We start from the raw sequence: 23,742 nt of genomic DNA, 5'->3' as shown, positions 1-23,742 counted from the left end.
ACTTCTTTATCCATTCGTCTGTCAATGAGCATTTAGGTTGCTTCCATGACCTGGCTATTGTAAACAGTGCTGCAATGAACATTGGGGTGCATATGTCTTTTTGAATTACGGTTTTTTCTGGGTATATGCAGGTTCCTTACAAAAAGGCAAATATACATTTAATTCTAAAAAGTTAGTTACAAAAAGAATGTTTACAGTAGGATTCCATTTTAAAAAATTAATATACATCAAAATTGTATCAGCAGTCATCTTTCAGTGATAGGATTATGTAGAATTTTATTTTCTCCTTTATATGGGATTGTATTTCCTAAATTATTTACGTTCATCATAAAAACAATAAAGGAATATTTCCCCCCACTTCCTTATTATGAAGGGGGAAATGTCATGGTAAGTAATTTCTGACCATTTTTCTATTAGGTGGGTGTGAAATTGAATTCTCTGTCCAGAAAACAGTCATATTTATATGACTATTGAAAATCTAAATGGAAAATGAGCTTCATACGTGAAACATTCAATGATAATGGAAATTTCTACAGATGGAGGTTGTGACCTTTGCAAAAAGAAAGGTCACATGAAATGAAAAGTTACATGTGTTATGGTGAAAACGGCTCTGTGAGCAGGGCACTCCATTTGGAAGGGAGATTTCTTAATACCGCATAGTTGTGATTCTGAAGGTTGGCATCTCTTGATTTTACTCTCTGCCCCATTTCTTCTTACTCACCAGCACAAAGTGAGCCAGATCTTGGGAACCAAGAGAAAGGGTAATTGGAGGGAATTGGGAGAGAAGGAAATGGTGACAACAATGAGAAAACCTTCCTGGCAACAGCTCAGAGAACAATGGTATCAGGCTTATAAATATGGTGCTAATTTTATCTATAGATATCACAAAAATGAGCCCAAATCCCTCCTCTCCTGCTTCATGCACAAATTTCAAGTCAAAATTTAGCCCAGAGGGGAAAAACTGAACCAAATTAATACATGTACCTAGCTAAATCCCTCACAAAGGGGTCTTCAGTGTTTCTACTCAGCATAAGAACATAACTCCTGGCTCTTCTACTGAAATGATTCATGAAAAAAAAGCTAAATATATTTTCATAAGAAGCAAGTCAATGTGTCAGAAAAATATGATTGTCCTCATCCAGTTTAACTTTTAACCTCAATAAATAAGCAAGAGAAGTTTGCAACCTGAACCTTTCTTAGCAGTGAATGTTTCTCTTCCTTCTTACTCCTGAAGAGTTTTTCTTTTTTATCCTGGGGATAAAAAGATATTATAATTCATCAAAATTTCATCCCTACAGGAATCTGGACACCCCCAAAAAATAAGCTAGTGAAAGAAATTATGAAACTTTCTTTCACAAATATTTTTTTTAAAAAAAGAGGCAGACACCCATTTGGATACAACCTGGGGTAAGAGCAAAGAATTAATGCAAGGTCCTGTGGAAGGCTTTCTCTACTATGAAGGGGAGCAATGGGCTGGGGGTCAAGACACAGCACTGGTCCTGAGCAAGTCCTTTTACTGCCCCAGACCCTATAAGAAATGAAGAACACTTTGCTGGTTGCCAGAGGTAGGGACGGGTGAAATGGGGGAAGGTGGTCAAAAGGTACAAACTTCCAGTTCCAAGATAAATACATCCTGGGGATGTAATTTACAGCAGCGTGACTATAGCTAACACTGCTGTATGGTATATTTGAAAGCTGTTAAGAGAGTAGATCTTAAAAGTTCTAATCACAAGAAAAAAGAAAATTTGCAATTATGTGTAGTGACAGGTGTGAACTAGAATTACTGTGGTGATCATTTTGCAATATCTACATATCATGCTTACACCTGAAACCAAGATACTATGTCAATTATATCTCAATTTTTAAAAATGACATTGACATAAAAAATGGGTAGACTAAACAGTTTTATTTGTGCCTTGTAGTTCTAAAATCTGATTACTTGTAATAGACTACTGGGAGGGAAAATGTACAAACCAACATGTACAATATGATCCCATTTTTGTAAGATAAAGCAGAAACACAGTAATAACACAAAAACTTAAGGCAAAGGCTGGAGTGAACTTTAACCCAAATAATACAAATTGTAGCCTTTTATAACTCTTCATCCAAGTCAGTACTATAATATTCCAAGTAGTGACTTCTCCCAACCTGAGGTTCGATTTTTTACTCTTCTAATGATGTCATTTGATGAACAGCTTTTAATTTTAATGCAGACTCATTTATTGTTTTTCCCCTTTAGCACTTGCTCTGTACTGCTTAAGAAATCTTTGCCTACACCAAGACATGACGCGACCAGTGGCTTACTTTTACCTTTATCTTTTTGTCTCAAGTCATTCCACCAGTGGACCAAGGGAAGTGCTATACCCCAGGGAAAGTTTCATAAAGGGGGCATGCCTTGCTGTAAAATGGAACTTCCATGGAGGAAGTCAAGGAGAAAGCTTAACAATCTGTGTTTCACTTGGTCCCTGTAAGTCCCCTGGGAAGTTGATTCTCTCTGTCTTTCTGGTAGGCCCTAAATCTCATGATGCGTCATTGGCAAATTCCCTTGTTTTGACAACCATTTCTCTAAGCTCTCGACCCTTCAACTAACTGAAACTATCTGTTGTCCCATTCATCCTTCCAGGCAAGAGTGAATCGAGATTTTTTTGAGTCCTGAAATGTATACAGTTTGTGGAGCCCTTTTAAAGAAAAGAAAATAAAGTCACAAAATCCTGGGGCAATACATGTAAAAATAACAAATAGAAAATGCCTACAGCTGCCCTAGGAGGGGCCAGTACAAGCGAGGGGTTGTGTCCACAGGTCACAACTCCCTCCATAGCCTTCTCAGGATGAGGCAGTTCTGTCTCATACATCTATATCCACAAGATCCTGGCGTTGGGGTACAGTGCTAGTTTTAAGTCATTTCTTTTCCTTCTGTTATCAAAAGCCCCCACTCCTTTGACATTTATGCCTTCAGACCACTCACCTACTTTTTCTCCCTGTTTTTATTACTAACCTCCCTTTGGTCACTTACCTTCTATTACTGAGGGTTTTAGCTCACTTAAGACTGTTCTTCACCTCCTCTGTCACTTAACATCCACGAAGATGATCTGTCCAACGCCATAGTCCCCCATCTTTTAAAGCTGCTGCTCTGATCCCATGTCTCCCTCTGGCCATCACTACGCCTTCTGGTCTCCTTCCCAGTAAATCACGCACGAGAGCTTTCTGTAGTTACTGCCCTCACTTCCTCACCCCCAGTTCTATCCTCAGCCCTCTTCAAACAGAAGAAAGTGATCTTCTCAAATCAATGATGAATCTCATGTTTCCAAAAAGCAGTAATAATCCTTCTTTCTCCTCATCTTACTTGTCATCTGAGCAGTTGTCCACTCCCTCCTAAAAAAACAAAAGCATTGGGCTTCCCTGGTGGCACGGTGGTTGAGAATCTGCCTTCCAATGCAGGGGACACGGGTTCGAGCCCTGGTCTGGGAAGATCCCACATGCCGTGGAGCAACTAAGCCCGTGAGCCACAACTACTGAGCCTGCGCGTCTGGAGCCTGTGCTCCGCAACAAGAGAGGCCGCGATAGTGAGAGGCCCACACACCGCGATGAAGAGTGGCCCCCGCTCGCCGCAACTAGAGAAATCCCTCGCACAGAAACGAAGACCCACCACAGCTAAAAATTAAATAAATAAATAAATAAATAAATAAAAATTTAAAAAAAAAGCATTATTTATTTTTTCACTTTTCATAACACCACACTTTCCTTGTTTTCTCCTACCTCCTGGGCCACTTAGTCTCACATTCTCCTTTGGAGACTCCTCCCCCTCTGATTAATCTCTAAATATGGGAGAACTCCAGTCTCAATACTGATTACTGAACGTTATCCTCTTCTCCATCTGCATTCACTACTGAAGTGATTTCCTCCAATTACATGGCTCTAAATGCCACTTACAAGCACGTGATTCCAAAATGTGTATCTCCACCATTTCCTCTTCTTAAATCTCCGGATGTGTATCTATCTGTATTCGTTTCTTAGGTCTGCTGTAACAAGGTACTACAAATTGGGTAGCTTAAACAACAGAAATTTATTATCTCATGGTTCTGGAGGCTAGAAGTCCAAAATCAAGATGCCAGCAGGGTTGGTTCCTTCTGAGGGTTGTGAGGAATAATCTGTTCCGTTTCTCTCTCGTATCTTCTGGTAACTTCAGACATTCTTTGGCATGTATATGGAATTCTTCCTGTGTCTTCACATTGTCTTCCCTCTATGTGTGTCTCTCTCTGTGTCCAAATTCCCCCTTTTTATAAGGCCTCATTCATACTGAATTAAGACCCACACTAATAACCTCATCTTATCTTGATCATCTACAAAGACCCTATTTCCAAATAAGGTCACATTTGTAAGTACTGGGGGTTATGACTTCATTGTACTTTAGGGGGACCCAATTCAACCCAGAACACCATCTAACTTCTTCCCTGACACTCCTCTTGGATGGGAATGTCAAACCTAACATGCACAAAACAGAAATCTTGATTGATGCTTTCACCAACTGAGTTTTTCTTTAGGCTTATTTACTTTAACAAGTGGTACCACCATGTACCATCTAAGGTGTCATCCTTGATGATTCTCTTTTCCTCATGCCCCACAGTCAATACCTCAGTAAATTAAGTCAGTTTCATTGTATTACATACTGAATCTCTTCGCTTCTTTCTCCACCACTACCACTGTGATCCAAGCCACTATAATTTCTCACCTGGACCAGGGAAATAGCCATCTCTTTCCATTCTTGCCTCACTACAATGTAGTCTCCACTCTGCCACAAGAAACTTTTGCCTTAAGTTTTGTTTATTTTTGGTCACAGTAATATATACACAGAGTTGAAAAATATATGATAATATTTTAAAACTTCAGTGAAAATCAGCAGTTCCTTAGCTCATCCCTTCTTACCTTATATTTCCTTGTTTCTTCTGGTGTTTGGTTCCACATTTCTAAGTAATATGATTGCTGTTTCGTGACTTGTGTATTTAGATATTATCTATCAGCTTCCTTTTATGTTTGATGAACACTTAGCTTTCCTATACCACCATTCCCCACTTCTCATTCTCCATTTCCCATAGTAATACTATTATTAGTATTTTTATTTACAATTTTCTTATTAGACAACTTATCAGAGTTTTCATTATTTTGTTTGTTTAAATATATATTAATTCTAAAGCTAGGTAGTTTCCTTTTTAGACACATTTTGTGTTTTGCTTGTAGAGATAATTTTGTTGAGACTTTGCATGACTTACATATCTGAAAAAAATTTTATTTTATCCTCAAACTTGATGATAATTTGGCCTGGGAGAAAATTTTAAGTTGAAAATAACTTTCTTTGGTACTTTGTAAGCATTCCTCCATTGCCTTTTGTCAGTAGCATTGTTACTACTGAAAAGTTGAATGGTGTGTTTAATGTTGTTCTTTTGTAACCTGTTTATTTTCTCTCTAGAAGCTTCTAGAAGCCTCTCTACCATGATGCTCTTATATGTCATGATGGTCCGCCTTGAAATAGGTCTTTTTTATTTATTCTTCTCGGAATTTTGTAAACCTTTCAATCTAAAGATTCATGTCCTCAAATTGGAGGAAATGATCTTGTGTTATTTCTTTCATTATATCTTCTTCTGTCTTTTCTTAGTCTCTGAAACACCCTGAGTTAAATGTTAGACACCCTGATCCCCCAAGTCTTGTCTTTCTTTTTTTCCCATCATTTTGTTTCTAGTTCCACTTTTTTGAAGATTTTCTTCAACTTTATTTTCCAACTATTTTCTTGTATTTTTCATTTCATCTAAACTTTTTTTCTTTATTGGTTCTTTTTTTTAGTTTCCTAATCCCGGGTTAGATATGCAATATCTTATCTTCCTAATGATATTAAAGACAGAAATAATTATGCTACTCTTTGATTTACCTCTGTTTCCTCCAGGATTTTCTTTTCTATTTGTTTTTATCTCTTTTTTATTGGAGAGATAAATTGGGGGTTTTTCTCAAATGTCTTATTTTATTATCTCCTAGTTAATATTTAATAGTGCTTGGAAAATATATCTAGCCCATGATCAGGACTGATCAAGTGGTGGGCTTCAATGTGAGTTTAATAGTCAGGGAATTGTGTGAAAGTGTGTTCTTTAGGACTTTTCAGTATCTTCTGAGAAAAATTTCCTTGAGTTTCTTGCCTGTGGAGTATAGAAGAACATTCATGCAACAGGCAAATAAAAGGGGATGAGAACTACCCTAATCAGTTTTCAGACTTTAGATTAATCTTCTGTTTTTATCCCCAAGCTGCACATATGTGTCCTTCACTCTGCCATGTTCCACTCAAGTTCAAATTCTCCATAGAATATATGCTCCTTTTCTTGCCATAGAGGACATCACCTTAATGCAGGGCTCAACATGGGCATCTGGAGATTAACAGCTTCATGTGTAAACTTTCATCCAATCCATCTATTTCCAGACCTTTGCTTCACACTGCTCTCCATAGGACCGCATGACCTCAAGTCCTGGGCAATAAGAATTGACTCACCCCTCTTTGGTATTCTCTGCACATACTTTAGGTTATAATTACCTACCTCTATCTGAGTCAGTTACCATTCCTCTGTCCATCTGCTTCCATTTTCCAAAATATGTGGTAATACTTTAGCTCCTGGTGTCTCTTCTCCTTTTATCATTGTTCTTAAAGTATTATGCCTTTTTTCTTCCTTTACTATTATTTCAGCAAAGTCTTTGGAATAAAAAGAGAAAACTGCTTGTGGCCAGCCATTAGTCCTTAACATCATTAACCAAAATAATGATTTGCTGTTTAAAATTCCCCAATGGATTTTTATGACATTAAGAATAAAATTCAAATATATCATCATGACCTTCAAGGCCCCATGTGATCTGGTCCTGTATGTCTTTCTACCCTATCACTACCTTTCTCCCTTCACTTACTACACTCCAGCCACTTTGACCTCCTTCCGGTTGTTTAAAGGATTTGTCCTCAAATCCTCACAGGGCTTGTTTCTTTCTTATTCAGATCTCATCTCCATATCACCTCTTCTGAGAAACCTTCCTGACTTTCCAAAGTACTGCCCCCTCAGGATACTTTACTATATAAATTTCTTTATTTTTTTAGAGTATTTTTCACTGGCTGTAATTATCTCATACATTTATGTGTTAACCAGTTTATTGCTTGTATCCTCCCCACCAGAATGTCAGCTTCATAAGTGCAAAGGCTTTATCAAGCTTGCTCACTGCAGTGTCTCTAGTGCATGACATCCCATAGATAATAAATATTTACTGAATTATAAATACTAGAATGTTTCTGTCTTCATATACCAAGCTGGGCAAAATATACTTATTTCTTCTAGTACAAGAAAGGAATTTTGGAGAACCTTAGAAGAATTTATTCTAGAAGATTTCCTCTAAACTACAAGGAGAAAACCAGAGATGCAGGTCAGGGGTCCAGTATTTGGAAAAAGAACCAGGTTAGTGTGTGTCATGTAAACCAAGGGAGAAGTGAGTAGACAGAACTACGAAACACTGCTAATGTGTCAAGGATATAATTCTGAGAACAGATCTACAGATTCAGTGATTTTAAGAAAATAATTTCAATGGTGAGGTGAAGGTAGGAGACATAATTTGGAGAGTTAAGGTGAAGGTTGGGGTGAGCCTGGGGGTACAGGGGACTCAGATATAATACGCTATTAGTCATTCAAAATCATTAGCAGGGAAGGGAAGGAAAGAGGGTAAGTCAGGGTGAGAGAATTGTGATCATAAATTTAGAGTGATGTCAGTCTGCTCTGTTCTGTAATTCTCTCTAGCCCCACTCACCTGTCCTGGCTAGATATTTTCTGGTGGGAAGAAAATTTTCCTTTCTCATTGCAGCCTCCTTTAATGCTTATTGCTTCTCTCTGTGTATCTTTATCCATCCTTTCCTATCTCCTTCTCCCTGTCTCCTCTCTCTCCACCCCTCCTTTTTCCCATTGCTGGTTTCTTTGTGCTTCCTGTCTTCAGCTCTATGTCTGCAGATGCTTCTATAAGTCAGTGGTTCTCCAAGGGTGGGCCCCAGACAAGCAGCATTAGCATCACCTGAGAACCTCTTAGAAAGGCAGGCAGTGGGTCTCACCCCAAACCTGCTGCATAAGAAACTCTGAGAGTGGAACCCAGCTATGTATTAAAAAGCCCTAAGCTGATTTTGATGCATGTTAAAATTTGATAACCACTGCCATAAGCTACATCTTAATTTCTGAGCCTTCTTTGAAGTTCAAGGTCTGACTACATCTTAATTTCTGAGCCTTCTTCGAAGTTCAAGGTCTGGCAGTGTCTGTGAGCCAAACATGGCTCCCTGGGCATGAGTTCCTGCTACTATCCCAGACTCCCAACTCTTCTTTTCCCAGCAGATTCACTGCTTGTCATTCCTCATTTGAAATTGTTTCAAATACCTTCACCATTCTAATTGGACTTTTTAGCATATTGAGTTTTTCTAAATCCTTTTTATAATAAAATTAGTTTAAATAAATAATTTTAACATTGTGTATTTGGCCTGGCCAGTACAAATTTATTCACTATTATTTGCATCTTCTCTTGTGCAAATCAACTTTGCCAATTAAGCTATTTAGATCTTTGTGTTTTTATAAATATTAAAGCTCTTTATACATTGGAGGTATGAATTCTATTAATCTGTTAATATTTTATCACAAATATTTTCTTGTTCCACTGGTTTCTAAAGTTTTATGTTTTTAATTATAATGAAGCTTAAAAGTCAATACTATAATATGCAATAAATTATAGACAAATGTGTGACTTTGCCTCTGTAATATTTTACATTGTTCAATAATTAGAAAATTGTCATTGCCACAGAGTCAAAATAAATTTTATCTTGTGGATTCTAGTGTTTTTCCATGGCTTAAGAAAACATGTAGCACTTTCCTCAGTTCATTTTGACTTACGGTATAAAATACCATAAAGCTAATTATACCCAAAATACTTATAAGTTAATGATTACTTTCCCAACTGCTTTATTAAACTTCATTTTTCAGAGGCAGTAGAGTGTAAAGGTTAAGATATGGCTCTGGAGCCCAGTGGCCTGGATTTAATATTAGCTGCAGCTCTAGCTGATCTTGAGAAACTTACTTTAACTTTCAGCTCCTTCATCCCTAATGAGGTCATCAGTTCACTGAGACAATGAAATCAGTAAGTTCAGCATCCAGCACATAGTAAGTGATCAGTAAATGTTAGCTATGTGACATTTCAAAATTCATTAGATTCCCTTTCGGCCTCTTTTACTGTGCCATTAACATATATGCCTATTTTTGTACCATTATATTATTTTAATTATTGTGATTTCCAGATATAGGCTGTTTTAGAGTGGTCTTGCTTATTAACTCCCTTTTTCAGAAAATCATATATAAAATATACATGTTATACCTGACTGGCTTGACCAAGAGGCAAAGGAGCTTTGTAGGCAGAACACAAGGTGACTTGAAAGAGGAAATAAAGAAGAGTTTGAAAGATGCCCGTCCAGTCATGTGGGCCTGGGCAGGTGGGCAAAATGAATGTGATGCTTTGATAGAGGAAACAGCCTTGGGACAGAGTAGGGTTTTAGACGGGAGAAGAGGAGGAAGAAAGGTTAGTGTAGGAGGTGTTACAGGAGAGAATCTGTGTGAGAAGAAAACAAAGAGGCAAGAAAAGCAAAGAAGAGGGGAACAGTTAAGTCATGTGAGAGGGCACTGCACTGCCCAATCTACACTGCCCAAACTGCTCCAGTTATCTCTGTGCCTGGAAATAGAGTCAACTACATCCCTCAGCACTCAGTAAGTAGGCTTTGCTCACACACAGCCAAAGACATGAGAGCAAGACAGTGAAATGTGAATCTCCACATTTAGTGCTAAGCTATCATCTATTTTACTTAAGTGTTTGAATGCAGAGTTACTGATTTTTTTTTATTGGCTGGATATTCTAGATATTACTTTCTGCTCTAAAACTTTGGAACCACTATTTATTGGTGCCTCCAAATATTTCTCAGTGTATATTTACATGAATTTTTAAAATCATTTATATCCTCTCCAACTTCTCTAAATCCTCTTGACCATTATTTCAGCAGGCTCAATCATTTTGGCCTTATTCCACATTTGAAATTATGGTTTGTGTTTCCTGATAGATTTCTCTCCAATTGCATTTTGACTCCTAACTTTTGCTTTACATTACCTAAGAGCACACGGTGTTACCTTCAGAGAGGGTAGATGCATATTTCATTGGAAAGCTATGCTGGGTCTGGTCCCGTGAGTTTGCCTTAAAGCCCATCTCTGCCACTTAAAGTAATCCAGTATGCACCTTGGTAATTGAAATCCTTCCGTTACCGTCACTCCAGCCCATTTAAATACTTCTCTTTCAGACAGAGTTCCATCAGGAGTTGAGCCAAATGATTTGGGAAAGATGTAGGCATTTCCAACAAGAAAGTTTTTGGCTGCCCACCAAAAAGCTGGTCGGTGCGCATAACTCCAAGTCAACTCTCTTCTCTGCAAAGTTTCCATTTATATAGAGCACTGTCAATCCTGCTCTTCATTCTTGCGGAACACTTGGGACTTGGGTTGAACGATGCTCATGGTGGCAACCACCGAGAGAAGGTTACCTTAGGTTTCTTCATTGTTTGATGTTTTGCTACAAAAAAAAAAAAAACCCCAATTGCTTCTTGTCCTCAGTTGTAAATCAAAGCTTTTCACATCATGTGAAGATCATGTCTTTTTAAATATCTTGAACCTCATAGACACAATTTTCACTTGAGTGCAATCTCACCCCATATTACAAGTTTGAAAAGAAAAGGTTTTGGGTATTAACAAAACCAGCAAATTTCCAGGCTAAAGCATCAATAATGCCTTTTTAATGTGCTTAAACAGATGTATATTCTGTACTTATGTACGAATGCAGCTGAACCACAGCAGGCGAACTAAATAATTCAATGGAATGCATAGAGAAAACTAACAATTCCATATTCTAATAACTGTTCTATGAAAAGCTTTTCATTTAGCTCTCAAAACTGCCTCATAAATCGACACTTGGATAATGCAATGAAGTTATATTTAACTCTAGAATTCTCACATGCCAGCTTTCAAATATGCTTCTTAGTAAATGTCCTTTTGGGGGCTCATTATGACTATTCCTGTCTTCCCTCAAAACAAACCTCTTATGCATGTTCATTTCCCTTCTTTCCTTGACTTCTGGCTGTCAGATTTACACCTCTTCCAATCCATGTTATCTTGGCCTGGAGTAGCAATATCACACCCAAGGACAGGGAGCCCGAGCTCGACAGATGTTTCCAGAGAGTACCTAGCAAATGTTTTCATACAAGATCAATCCACTCAAGCAACGGCCCACAGTAGTACTTCAGAGGTGGTTTATAATGAGCTACTGGAAGAATTCTTAATAAATCACTGATCGAAATCCAACTTCGCTGAAATACAGAGAAGGTACATACAGCCAAGTCACACAGACAGGTATCCCCCAGTGCCAGCCCAGGGATTTGGGATGAGAGGCATGAGGCTGTATTGCTCCTTGGCAAAGGGTAAAAGTTATGCAACAAATAGGCTTGCCGTACGTGAAGATACAGTTGTAGCAGTCATCACAGCTTCTGTGCCCAGTGAGGATCTAGTTCAAAATCCTTCTGAAAATGCATTCATTTCTGAGTCCAGATCCTGCCCCCCCAAACATACACCTTTATTGAAACACACACACAAAAAACCAAAACAGAGGGTACCAAAATGCCTCAAGTGCTCTTGATTTTACCAGAAAGATATGTGGCAGTAGATGCATATTCTGTACATAAATTGAAGAAATGGGACATGTTACCTATTTTTCTGATGCCTTGCATGAGCATTAACATCTATATTAAAATAACCCTTTAGTCTTTAGAAAAATAGAGGTTTAAATGCTAAAACTATGAGTTTCATGTTCCTGAAGGCTCTAACATTTAAAAAGTTAGCATTTTTAGTTCAGCTCATGATAGGTAACAAAATATGTTCTTATTGTATATAATATAACGTAGAGGTGTGTGTGCACATGTGTGTGGAGAGAGAGAGAAATGGGTCTGAGCTTATACACAACATTAATGGTCACAGAAAAGTCCAACATTCTCAGGTGTAACACTAACAAAGATTCATTTCGTGGCTTTGACAAGTTATTTAATTTTTTGTTGCTCTGTCACAAGTTGGAAACCCTAATACTAACTAATATCTTTCCGAGTGCATGTTCTCTAATTTAGTTTTAAACATTTCTGAAAATATGATTCCAACAAATTTCTTCACATCTCAACAGGACAATGGTAGGCAAAGCATGAGACAAAATGCAAAAAGCAAGCAGTAGGATCAAGCACTTGGGTCCAAGAGAATAATTTTGTCAGTGTAGTCCATGAACAGAATCCCTTTCAATGTTAAAATCTTTATGAACTTGTGGTATTTATGGGCCCAGAGCCCAAATAAATGGAATACATCAAAGTGGAAAATTGTATCCAGTGAAACCAGATCCTTATAAAAGGAGGCCAGTGTCCTGGGGCTTAGTCCCTTGGGCTTTTTCCACCACAAGACCCAAGCAGCAACCATCTTCACAGAGCCCTTGGGGCAGCTCCACATCAAGGATTTGGTGCTTGGGAAGCAGATGAGTAGGCTCAACTCTGCTAAGAGTTCCAGAATAATCTGCCACTCCTGTGAATTCAGGTTTCTTAGAACCCAGTGTGAAAGATTAGCTATTAATCTCTTTTACTTTAGATTTTGCTAATCAAACTTAGTTTTTTGGCATTATTTAGAGAAATCATGTCTTTCCAAGGAAGTTCATTCCAAAAGTGATTAAAACACATTCTTAAGACTTAAAAAAGAAATTCCTAATTTTAGAAGGAAACTTGTTCTATGACCTATGGAAATACTTAAATCTCAATTCCCAGAGGATGAACTGCCTTCTTCTTCTTTTTGGCAGTTTTATGTAGAGAATGAAATACTGTGTTTGATCATTACACATGAGCATTATTCATGAAGGAAAAAACCTCACATTATTTTTTTCCTTTATTCTGTCTTTTTATTCCAGGGTTGAACCCTAACACTGAGATGGGAGTTTTGCAATCTCCCTCAACAAAAATTACTTCAGGGAAAATTTGGAAAGATCATTACAAAAATTGACCCTTTCTCAGAAAACTGAAATAAAATGAAAATAGAAAGCAAAACTATTCAGGTCAGGGCAGGAAACACTTGGGAATACTTTTCAAAGGATAATTCTGATTTGGGTATGAGGAATTGGCACCAACATGGATCAAGTGTAGAAGTGGCACCAAAATCAAGACTCCATCAGTCAGGTGCACTGAATAGTCAGGGGCAGAACAATAGCCTTCTCTCCAGTGCTTCATCTGGTCCACAACACCATCCTACAGGAGAGAGGAATGCATTGTAAATATCCTTCCCCATTCATTCACTTACTCATTTATTTTTTATTCATTTTCCACATAGAGATTAATTTAACAAGGGCTAAGCCAGGCCCTTCATTGTGTGGTTCAGATACAGAGATGAATACAACGAGATAGTCTTCATCTTTAATGCGTGCACAACCTAGATTAGGAGGCATATAAGTCATCACAGTACGGGTGAGTACAATAAGAAAGGCACAGAGTTATAAAACAGGTGAAAAGAGGGTCGCTGGATTCAAAGGGAAAAAATGGAGGCATTTGAACCAAGTCCTGAAGATTGAATTGGGGTGAACGGACAGACTGAGTTGGGTAGGATGAGATTCTAAATAGTGGAAACACATGGGCATGAAACTGTGATATGTGACGTGAATGATCGTAGCATTCAATGTGGCCGGAGAATGGGCTTTTATTAGGGTGTGGAAGAGATGCAGCTGTGGAAGTGGACAAAGTCCATATTCTAAAGGGATTTCTATGCCATTCTAAATGGTTTTCACTTGTTACTGAAGGTAATAGTGGGCCCAAGAACAATATGAAGCAAAGAAATGGCATGATCAAACATAATTTTTTTAGCTTTTCATTCTTTAATTTTTTCACTTTTATTTATTATGTATTTTAACATGTAACAATTACCTAATAATGCATAATATAGTTTTAAATATATTTTAAATTTTTGATTAATTTTTGAATTTGAATTTTTAAATTTAGTACATTCACATTTTTAAAAATCAAAACAATCAACAAGGTATACAATGCATTATCTCATATCCATCCCGTTTGGAAACATTCATCCCAAATGCCTTTATCAAACAGATAGCCACTTTTATTAGTTGCTTGCAAACACAAATAAATATAAATATATATTCTTATTTTCCTCCTTTCTTACATTAAACTTAACATCTATGCTCAGATCTGCACCTAACTTCTTTTTTTTTTTTTTTTTTTAAAGTGAAAGCAGGTTTATTTAGAGAGGTAACACACTTCACAGAGTTTGGGCCATCTCAGAAGGTGAGAGCGGCCTCAAGGTGTATGGATGATTAGTTTTTATGGACTGGGTAATTTCACAGGTTAACAAGTGGCAGGAATATTCTAACTATCTTGGAGAAGGAGTGGGGATTTCCAGGAATTGGGGCACCACCCACTTTTTGGCCTTTTATGGTCGGCCTCAGAACTGTCATGGCACCTGTGGGTGTGTCCTTTAGCGTATGCTAATATATTACAATGAGTGTATAATGAGGCTCAAGGTCTATTGGCAGTCAAATCTTCTGCCATCTTGGGCCTAGTAGGTTCTAACCGGTTTTCGTGGTATCCTGTTTTGTTTTGTTTTTTTTAACATCTTTATTGGAGTATAATTGCTTTACAATGATGTGTTAGTTTCTGCTTTATAACAAAGTGAATCAGTTATACATATACATATGTTCCCATATCTCTTCCCTCTTGCATCTCCCTCCCTCCCACCCTCCCTATCCCACCCCTCTAGGCGGTCACAAAGCACCGAGCTGATCTCCCTGTGCTATGCGGCTGCTTCCCACTAGGTATCTGTTTTACATTTGGTAGTGTATATATGTCCATGCCACTCTCTCACCCTGTCACATCTTACCCCCCCCCATATCCTCCTTCTTTTTAACTTAATAATATAGCTCGGAGATTTTTCCATATCAATACATAAAAAGCTTCCTCGGTCTTTTTTAACTGCCTAGCATTTAAAAAGGAGTACTCTCATTGCAATGTAAAAGAAAATAGAAGGAAATGGAAAACTGCAGAAATCTAAGCAAGAAATGATAAGATCCTTGAAAATTGATATATCTAGAAACTGGAGAAATACCAAGAAGACAGAATCAACAAATTAGGAAGATAAGTTGGGGAGGGGGTAAGATCAAGATAAGAATTAGGATGTGAGGGCGATCTGGCTGCGACATCTGTCACCCCATTGATCGCCAGGGTTGATTCGGCTGATCTGGCTGGCTAGGCGGGTGTCCCCTTCCTCCCTCACCGCTCCATGTGCGTCCCTCCCGAAGCTGCGCGCTCGGTCGAAGAGGACGACCTTCCCCGATAGAGGAGGACCGTTCTTCGGTCAAGGGTATACGAGTAGCTGTGCTCCCCTGCTAGAACCTCCAAACAAGCTCTCAAGGTCCATTTGTAGGAGAACGTAGGGTAGTCAAGCTTCCAAGACTCCAGACACATCCAAACGAGGCGCTGCACGTGGCAGTCTGCCTTTAGAAAAAAAAAAAAAAAAAGATAAGAATTAGACATACTCTAGGATTCTGACAAATGGTGAAGCCATGTCAGATGATGAAACACTTACAGAGAGAAGGAAGTCACTAGAGGAGCAGGTTGGGGTAGGCAGGACTGCAGAGAGGATGAGTTGAGTTTTTGCCATGTAGAATTCATGTATCCCCTTGGAGATGTTAGGTAGTAAGTATGGAGCTCAGGAGAGAGGTGAGAGATGGAGAGTTTGGAATCACTGGAATATAGTAAATAATTAAAACCCTGGATATGGATAAAATCATCTAGCAAGAATATGGAACAAGAAAATAAAAGCAGGTGAAGATAGTATCCCCTACATTTAAGAGGTAGTTGGAGGATGAGAAATAACTACTACCTGACATTAGAGATTAGAATAGCTTTTGCCAAACCCTGTCCTGTGGAGGTGGTACACACACACACACACACACACACACACACACACACACACACAGCGTGCCCTGGTCAGAAATCTTGGAGATTCATAGTATGCATTACCATATTAAAGGCTCGTAACATCCTTAGAGCTCATTTTTGGAAAATACAGTATCCAAGTATTTAGATAAGAACTGGAAAATTCTGCCTTTAGCACTAGAGAAGATGACCTCAGCCCTGGGCTCTGTGCTTTTGAGGACCCTGCCTTGGCTCTTGCCTAACTGTTTCCTTTCCCATAGAATGAAAAGTCTATGGAACTAGGAGTATATTTCCACCAGGAGGCTGTCCAACCCCTACCCCTACATGTAGACCATGCTCTAGGTATCTGGAATCCCAGAATTTGCTGCCCTCATGGCCCTAAATCTGCAACCAGGGCTGTGTCGCCCTTTACCTGGTCTTGCCTCCTGAGGACAGTGTATCCACCCCCTGGTGTACATGTCAGTAGGCTCAACTTGTGGTCAAGAAGTGACTGGGGAGTGTGGAAAAGCTTGGAGGGGTGAGCTGATGTAGCCACACAAACATGAATAAGAATCCTCATGATGTGGGTGGAGCTGGGGGTCGGAGGAGGAAGCTGACAGACCAAGGGCCAAAGGCTGGGGCCGGCTTTCCTCACCCCACCTCATGACCCAAAGGGTCTGAGAATTCCAAAGTCAAACTAGCCTTCCAGAGCATTGTGAATGTAGATGTATCAAGTTGGAAGATGGCATATGTTTAATTTAGCAATGTGTTAGCTTGATTTACAGCTTGCAAATATTTAGACATATGGCATATGGGCCTCTATTTGTATTCTTGAGCTGGTTCCACATAGTTTATGGGCTGGTCTGGGAAGGAATAACAAGAGGACAGGACAATTGACAGCCAGTGAGGAAAGGTGGAGTAACCCTTATAGGAAATAAACATTTTTAAACAAGTTTGAGGAAAAGTTGGTTATTCAGTCAACAGCACATGTTCTCATTCCTAGGGCCATGGGTCCTGCCTTAGCTTCTTTAATCTTTATAACCTTTGAGTTTACAAATGAGCGAATTGAGATGCTGAGTGATCAGTCATGTGCCCAAGTTCACACAGTTTGTAATTGCTGGAGATTATTACTCGGGACTCCCAACTCCCAAACCAGCGTCATCTCCACCATATTCTGCTGCTTCAAAACTGGAGAATGCCAATATCTTTTTCTTTTACAAAATAAAAAGAAACATCCCACTGAGACAAATGTATGGTCTTCAACCCATAGTACATTTGAAATTCATGATGCAGTCTTGGAAAGTAATCTGTTGTGTTGTCTTTAGGCATCGTCTACTAAAGTATGTCCAGTTTAGAAATAAGCAACCATGCTCTGTCACTTCTTAGATACAATTCTCTCACCAAAAAACATACCCATTAGTGTATCATGAAAATCACTGTTTAACATTGACGTTATGGATTAGCATTTGATAACTTATTACTACAATCATTCAGCTTAGTACATATTTAGAAAAAAGAAAAACATATATATTATATATGTCTATATTACCTAGACTAAATATATTACATACATCTATATGGCATTAATACATAGACCCAAGAAAACCTAAAAATATACAACATAAAACTTAGTATTATGTATTTATACCAGAAAAGGGTTATTTTGGTGCCATCTCGAGTTAGAAATGTTAATGACAAATTTTTAAATACCTTGTATAAATAAGAAACAATCCACTAAAAATAGGTTTATAGTTTTTTAAGAGTTTATAGATCATATTTCAGAAAACAAAGTGCCTGCACTCAAGTTGATTCCTAAGTAAATCCTTGATTTGGCTGGATTAGAGAATGAGACCCCTATCTACTTGGTTGCTCCTGGGATGATTCTTTTTTGAAAAAGTCTGAAAATGGAAGAAGTTACTTAATAAAAAATTAAGGAAAAATTATGTAATACAAATTACAGGGGAATTAGCTGATAGAAAAAAAGGAGTTTCCAGAATTTAAACATTTAATGCAGATAGTCACTCATCCTCCTCCAGTTCACTCCTTTCACTGCCTCTGCAGAATTAGAAAAATAGACATAATCTATCCTAGATATCCCTGTGTGCGCTAGGAGACAAGCCTCATAACTGTCACAGATTATTTAGGACCACAGAAGCAGAAGCCCAATGTATCTTGGACTTGCCTGGGGACCAAGATCCCCTGGGAAAGATCTTGAAACTCTGACCATACTTGGGTTCAGGGTTAGACTGATGTATGTGAAACTGCCTCTTACCCTCCAGGGAGGAAAAAATCTGACCTTGGATGTAAACAGAACGTTATTGACTCCCATACCTGATGCCAGAGAGTCTAGGATGGTGTGTGGTCACCACTAACCCAGCGCCCCTCATCCCTGGAGCTCCTGAGTGATGTAGATGAAAGGATTGTGTCACTGGGACCCAAGCCACTCTGCTGTGGGAGCCTGCCATGAAAGACCTGGTCATACACAGTGTGAGAGTCATTAGTCCAGAGGAGAGAGGCAGCAATGGCACAATGTCCAAAAGCAGCAAAGTGACCATGAGAGGATGTGGAATAACAGCCATAGCCTCCAGCATTGGAGGGTCCCATGTTCGTCTCCCTCATGGGACTTCGAGGGCAAAAGACTTGTCTAACGCCAACAAGGTGGTGCAGGGGACACGTGACTTACATACGGCACTCCTAAAACTTCTGAGAGATAGTTAGAGAAGGGAACCTGTGGAAAAGTCAGGCTCTGTCTAGTATCAGTAGGTGAGAACAGAGCATCAAGATGTGGGCATTTACTGCAAATAGGATCATATATGCACCAACTGGAGAAGCCGGGAACACACATAAAACTACATAATAGGCAATATATGTATTACACAATATACATACAGGCATATTACATAATATACATACTATTACAGTGCATCTTTGGCATTTGACCTCATTATTCAAATGGAAATTATAATTTCTCTTGAAATGTGTCTTTTATTTAATTTCAATGCCACTTGAAGGTAGATACATGCTACGTGTTCCCATAAGATATTCATCAACATATTAATAAGTGATTGCCACATGTCAGGCACTATACATAGGACTGGTTGAGCAGGTCAGATATGATCTTTACTCTCACGCACCTTATAATCAAGAGCCACTCCAAATGCAATTATCACTCGGAATGTTTCATTAAAATCCCAAGTTTTAAGCATATTCATTTCTGCCTGTTTATTTCTTACAAGTAAGAGGAAATACTTCTTCAACCTAAGTGTCCATCAACAGATGAATGGATAAAGAAGATGTGGTATACACACACACACACACACACACACACACACACACACACAATGGAATACTACTCAGTCATAAAAACAAAGAATGATGAAATTCTGCCATTTGCAGCAATGTGGATGGACTTGGAGGGCATTGTGCTAAGTGAAATAAGTCAGACAAAAAGAGACAAATACTGTATGATGTCACTTATATGTGGAATCAAAAAAAAATACAACCAAAAAGCAAATAAAACAAAAAAGAAGCAGACTCACAGATATAGAGAAGAAACTAGTGGTTACCAGTGGGGAGATGGAAGTGGGGAAGGGACAATAGAGAAGTAGGGGGAAAAAAGGAGTTATTATGGGATTATATGAAATCATGTACATAAAACTTTTGAGAATTGTAAAGTACTATAGAATTTAAAGAATCATTCAATAAAAAAAAGTTTTTTAAAGAGGAAATACTTCCCGATTTCATTGTAGCAAAACACACCACATCAAGTGGTAAGAACAGGGTTGGCTTTGTGGGCGTGTGATCTGTGCCCAGGATCCACACTTAGAAGGGCCCTGTGATTGATTTAAAAGTTCTGCTCTCACCATCTTAAAATGTGTAATAATTTTTGAGCAAGGAGACTCCACATTTTCATGTTGCACCAGGCCCTTCAAATTAGGTAGCCAGTTTGGGGTGAGCAAAGTTTTCCTGCTCTGTGCGTAGATAGTGTGCTGCTCCATGGGTAAAGGGTTCATGGGTAGGGTTGCCAGGTTTAACAAATAAACATAGAGACACCCGGTTTTAGTGTAAGCCCCCAATATTTCATGGAATCCATCCAGTATTGCAGAGAATATACTTATACTAAAAAATTATCCATGGTCTACATAAAATTCAAATTTATATAACTAAAAACAGTTGTCTAGGCTCAAAAAGATAACTGACAGATAGCCTTGAGCAGAAGATTTTCGTCATCCGTGATTAGAAAGTAATCAGTCATTTTAGCACATTATTTACTTTTGGAAAGACAAAGCGAACTTTCTTGTGCAGGAATCACCATTTTCCAGCATATTTAGTAGATAAATTGCCCATTCATCCTCTGGTTACAGAATATTTGTGTTCAATTTTGTGCTTTTTTTAAAAAACATATATTCAATCTTTTGCATAAATGCAGGGAATCCACAGGCTCTGTCTCGGACTTTTTGTCTGTTTGTTTTCTTTTTTCCTGCTCACCCTTTGCAATTTCCTCCCTTCTCATAGATTCAACTAACACTTAGACACTAGTGTGTTGGAGCCAACTTGTGCCAGCTCAGACCTGACTGTTAGCATCACTTCCCAATTCCACATGCAATGGCCTCATGTAGGGATGGAAAATCAGCAAACACTACAAATCCAGTAACCCCCTGTCCCCATCCCATATCTGGTTATTCAACACTTAACAGGATGTCACTGCCTATACCCAGTATTCAAGGCCTTTTTCAACCTGGTTCCAACCTATCCTGCTGCTTAATCTTCCAACTACTCCTTTGTATCTGTCTTCAACTCTAATCAAATGAGACAACACTGTGTTCTCCCAATGGCCATAAACCATCCTACCACTCTGCCTTTGTTCATGCTGCACTCTTCACCTCCTCCATGATGCCTTCAATACTTCCCCAACCTTGCGTTCTAAACTTCTGTCCCAGGGCCTTTTGTTTGACATTTTTCACATTCTAACTTGCATCACAGTTATTTATACACTTGTCTTTTCTTCTTTACAAAGTCAAAAGTATATGTCAAAACATGAGCCAGGAGGACGTTCAAGGCGGCGGAGGAGTAAGGCGTGGAGATCACCTTCCTCCCCACAAATACATCAAAAATACATCTACATGTGGAACAACACCTACAGTACACCTCCTGTAGGTGTCAGAAGACCTCAGACTTCCCAAAAGGCAAGAAACTCTCCACGTACCTGGCTCTGTGGCAGACAGGGTCTTGGTGCTTCAGCTGGGTGTCAGGCCTGAGCCTCTGAGGTGGGAGAGCTGAGTTCAGGACATTGGACCACCAGAGACCTCCAGGTCCCAAGTAATATCAATTGGCAAGAGCTCTCCAGAGATCTCCGTCTCAACGCTAAGAACCAGCTCCACTCAACAACGCAAGCTCCAGTGCTGGACACCCCATGCCAAACAACTAGCAAGACAGGAACACAACCCCACCCCTTAACAGAGAGGCTGCCTAAAATCATAATAAGTTCACAGACACCCCAAAACACATCACCAGACACAGTCCTGCCCACCAGAAAGACAAGATCCAGCCTCATCCACCAGAACACAGGCACAAGTCCCCTCCACCAGGAAACCTACACAACCCACTGAACCAACCTTACCCACTGGGGGCAGACAATAAAAACAACAGGAACTACAAACATTCAGCCTGCAAAAAGGAGACTTCAAACACAGTAAGTTAAGCAAAATGAGAGGACAGAAAAATACACAGCAGATGAAGGAGCAAGGTAAAAACCTATCAGACCAAATAAATGAAGAGGAAATAGGCAGTCTACCTGAAAAAGAATTCAGAATAATGATAGTAAAGATGATCCAAAATCATGGAAATAGGATGGAGAAAATACAAGAAACGTTTAACAAGGACCTAAAAGAACTAAAGAGCAAACAAACAATGATGAACAACACAATAAATGAAATTAAAAATTCTCTAGAAGGAATCAATAGCAGAATAACTGAGGCAGAAGAACGGATAAGTGACCTGGAAGATAAAATAGTGGAAATAACCACCACACAGCCGAATAAAGATAAAAGAATGAACAGAATTGAGGACAGTCTCAGAGACCTCTGGGACAACATTAAACATACCAATATTCGAATTGTAGGAGTCCCAGAAGAAGAAGAGAATAAGAAAGGGACTGAAAAGTATTTGAAGATATTATAGTTGAAAAATTCCCTAATATGGGAAAGGAAATAGTCAATCAAGTCCAGGAAGAGCAGAGAGTCCCATACAAGATAAATCCAAGGAGAAACACGCCAAGACACATATTAATCAAGCTATCAAAAATTAAATACAAAGAAAAAATATTAAAAGCAGCAAGGGAACAACAACAAATAACATACAAGGGAATTCCCATAAGGTTAACAGCTGATCTTTCAGCAGAAACTCTGCAAGCCAGAAGGGAGCGGCAGGACATATTTAAAGTGATGAAGGGGAAAAACCTACAACCAAGATTACTTTACCCAGCAAGGATCTCATTCAGATTCGATGGAGTAATTAAAACCTTTACAGACAAGCAAAAGCTAAGAGAATTCAGCACCACCAAACCAGCTTTACAACAAAGGCTAAAGGAATTTCTCTAGGCAGGAAACACAAGAGAAGGAAAACACCTACAATAACAAACCCAAAACAATTAAGAAAATGGTAATAGGAACATACATATCAATAATTACCTTAAATATGAACGGATTAAATGCTCCACCCAAAAGACATAGACTGGCTGAATGGATACAAAAACAAGACCCGTATATATGCTGTCTACAAGAGACCCACTTCAGACATAGGGACACATACAGACTGAAAGTGAGGGGATGGAAAAATTTATTCCATGCAAATGGAAATCAAAAGAAAGCTGGACAGGAAATTCTCATATCTATTTATGCACCCAATATAGGAACACCTCAATATGTAAGGAAAATGCTAACAGCCATAAAAGGGGAAATTGATAATAACACAATAAAATAGAGGACTTTGACACCCCACTTTCACCAATGGACAGATCAACCAAAATGAAAATAAATAAGGAAACACAAGCTTTAAATGATACATTAAAAAAGATGGACTTAACTGATATTTACAGGACATTCCACCCAAAAACAACAGAAAACACTTTCTTCTCAAGTGCTCATGGAACATTCTCCAGGATATGTCATATCTTGGGTCAAAAATCAAGCCTTGGTAAATTTAAGAAAATTGAAATCATATCAAGTATGTTTTCCAACCACAACGCGATGAGACTAGATATCAATTACAGGAAAAAAAACTGTAAAAAATACAAACACATGGAGACTAAACAATATTCTACTAAATAACCAAAAGATCACTGAAGAAATCAAAGAGGAAATAAAAAAATACCGAGAAACAAATGACAATGAAAACACAACGGCCCAGAACCTATGGGCTGCAGCAAAAGCAGTTCTAAGAGGAAAGTTTATAGCAATACAATCCTACCTTAAGAAACAAGAAAAATCTCAAATAAACAACCTAACTTTACACCTAAAGCAACTAGAGAAAGAAGAACAAAGAAACCTCAAAGTTAGCAGAAGGAAAGAAATCATAAAGATCAGATCAGAAATAAATGGAAAAGAAATGAAGGAAACGATAACAAAGCTCAATAAAATTAAAAGCTGGTTCTTTGAGAAGATAAACAAAACTGATAA

The 23,742-nt window shown here is 38.6% G+C and overlaps 1 long non-coding RNA gene across 1 annotated transcript; it reads right to left on the bottom strand.

The window, feature by feature from the left end:
• Nucleotides 1-10,279: 10,279 nt before the first annotated feature.
• On the bottom strand, nt 10,280-22,190 carry LOC309615950. Its single transcript, XR_014237168.1, has 2 exons — nt 21,273-22,190; nt 10,280-15,643 (listed from the first exon to the last, which is right to left on the bottom strand). It is a non-coding gene; the product is annotated as an uncharacterized lncRNA (long non-coding RNA).
• Between the last annotated feature and the right edge of the window lie 1,552 nt (nt 22,191-23,742).

The sequence above is a fragment of the Balaenoptera borealis genome (genome assembly GCF_965194805.1).
Source record: "Balaenoptera borealis genome assembly, chromosome: 18".
NCBI classification, from domain to species: Eukaryota; Metazoa; Chordata; class Mammalia; order Artiodactyla; family Balaenopteridae; genus Balaenoptera; species Balaenoptera borealis.
This window is presented reverse-complemented; position numbering and strand designations above follow the sequence as displayed.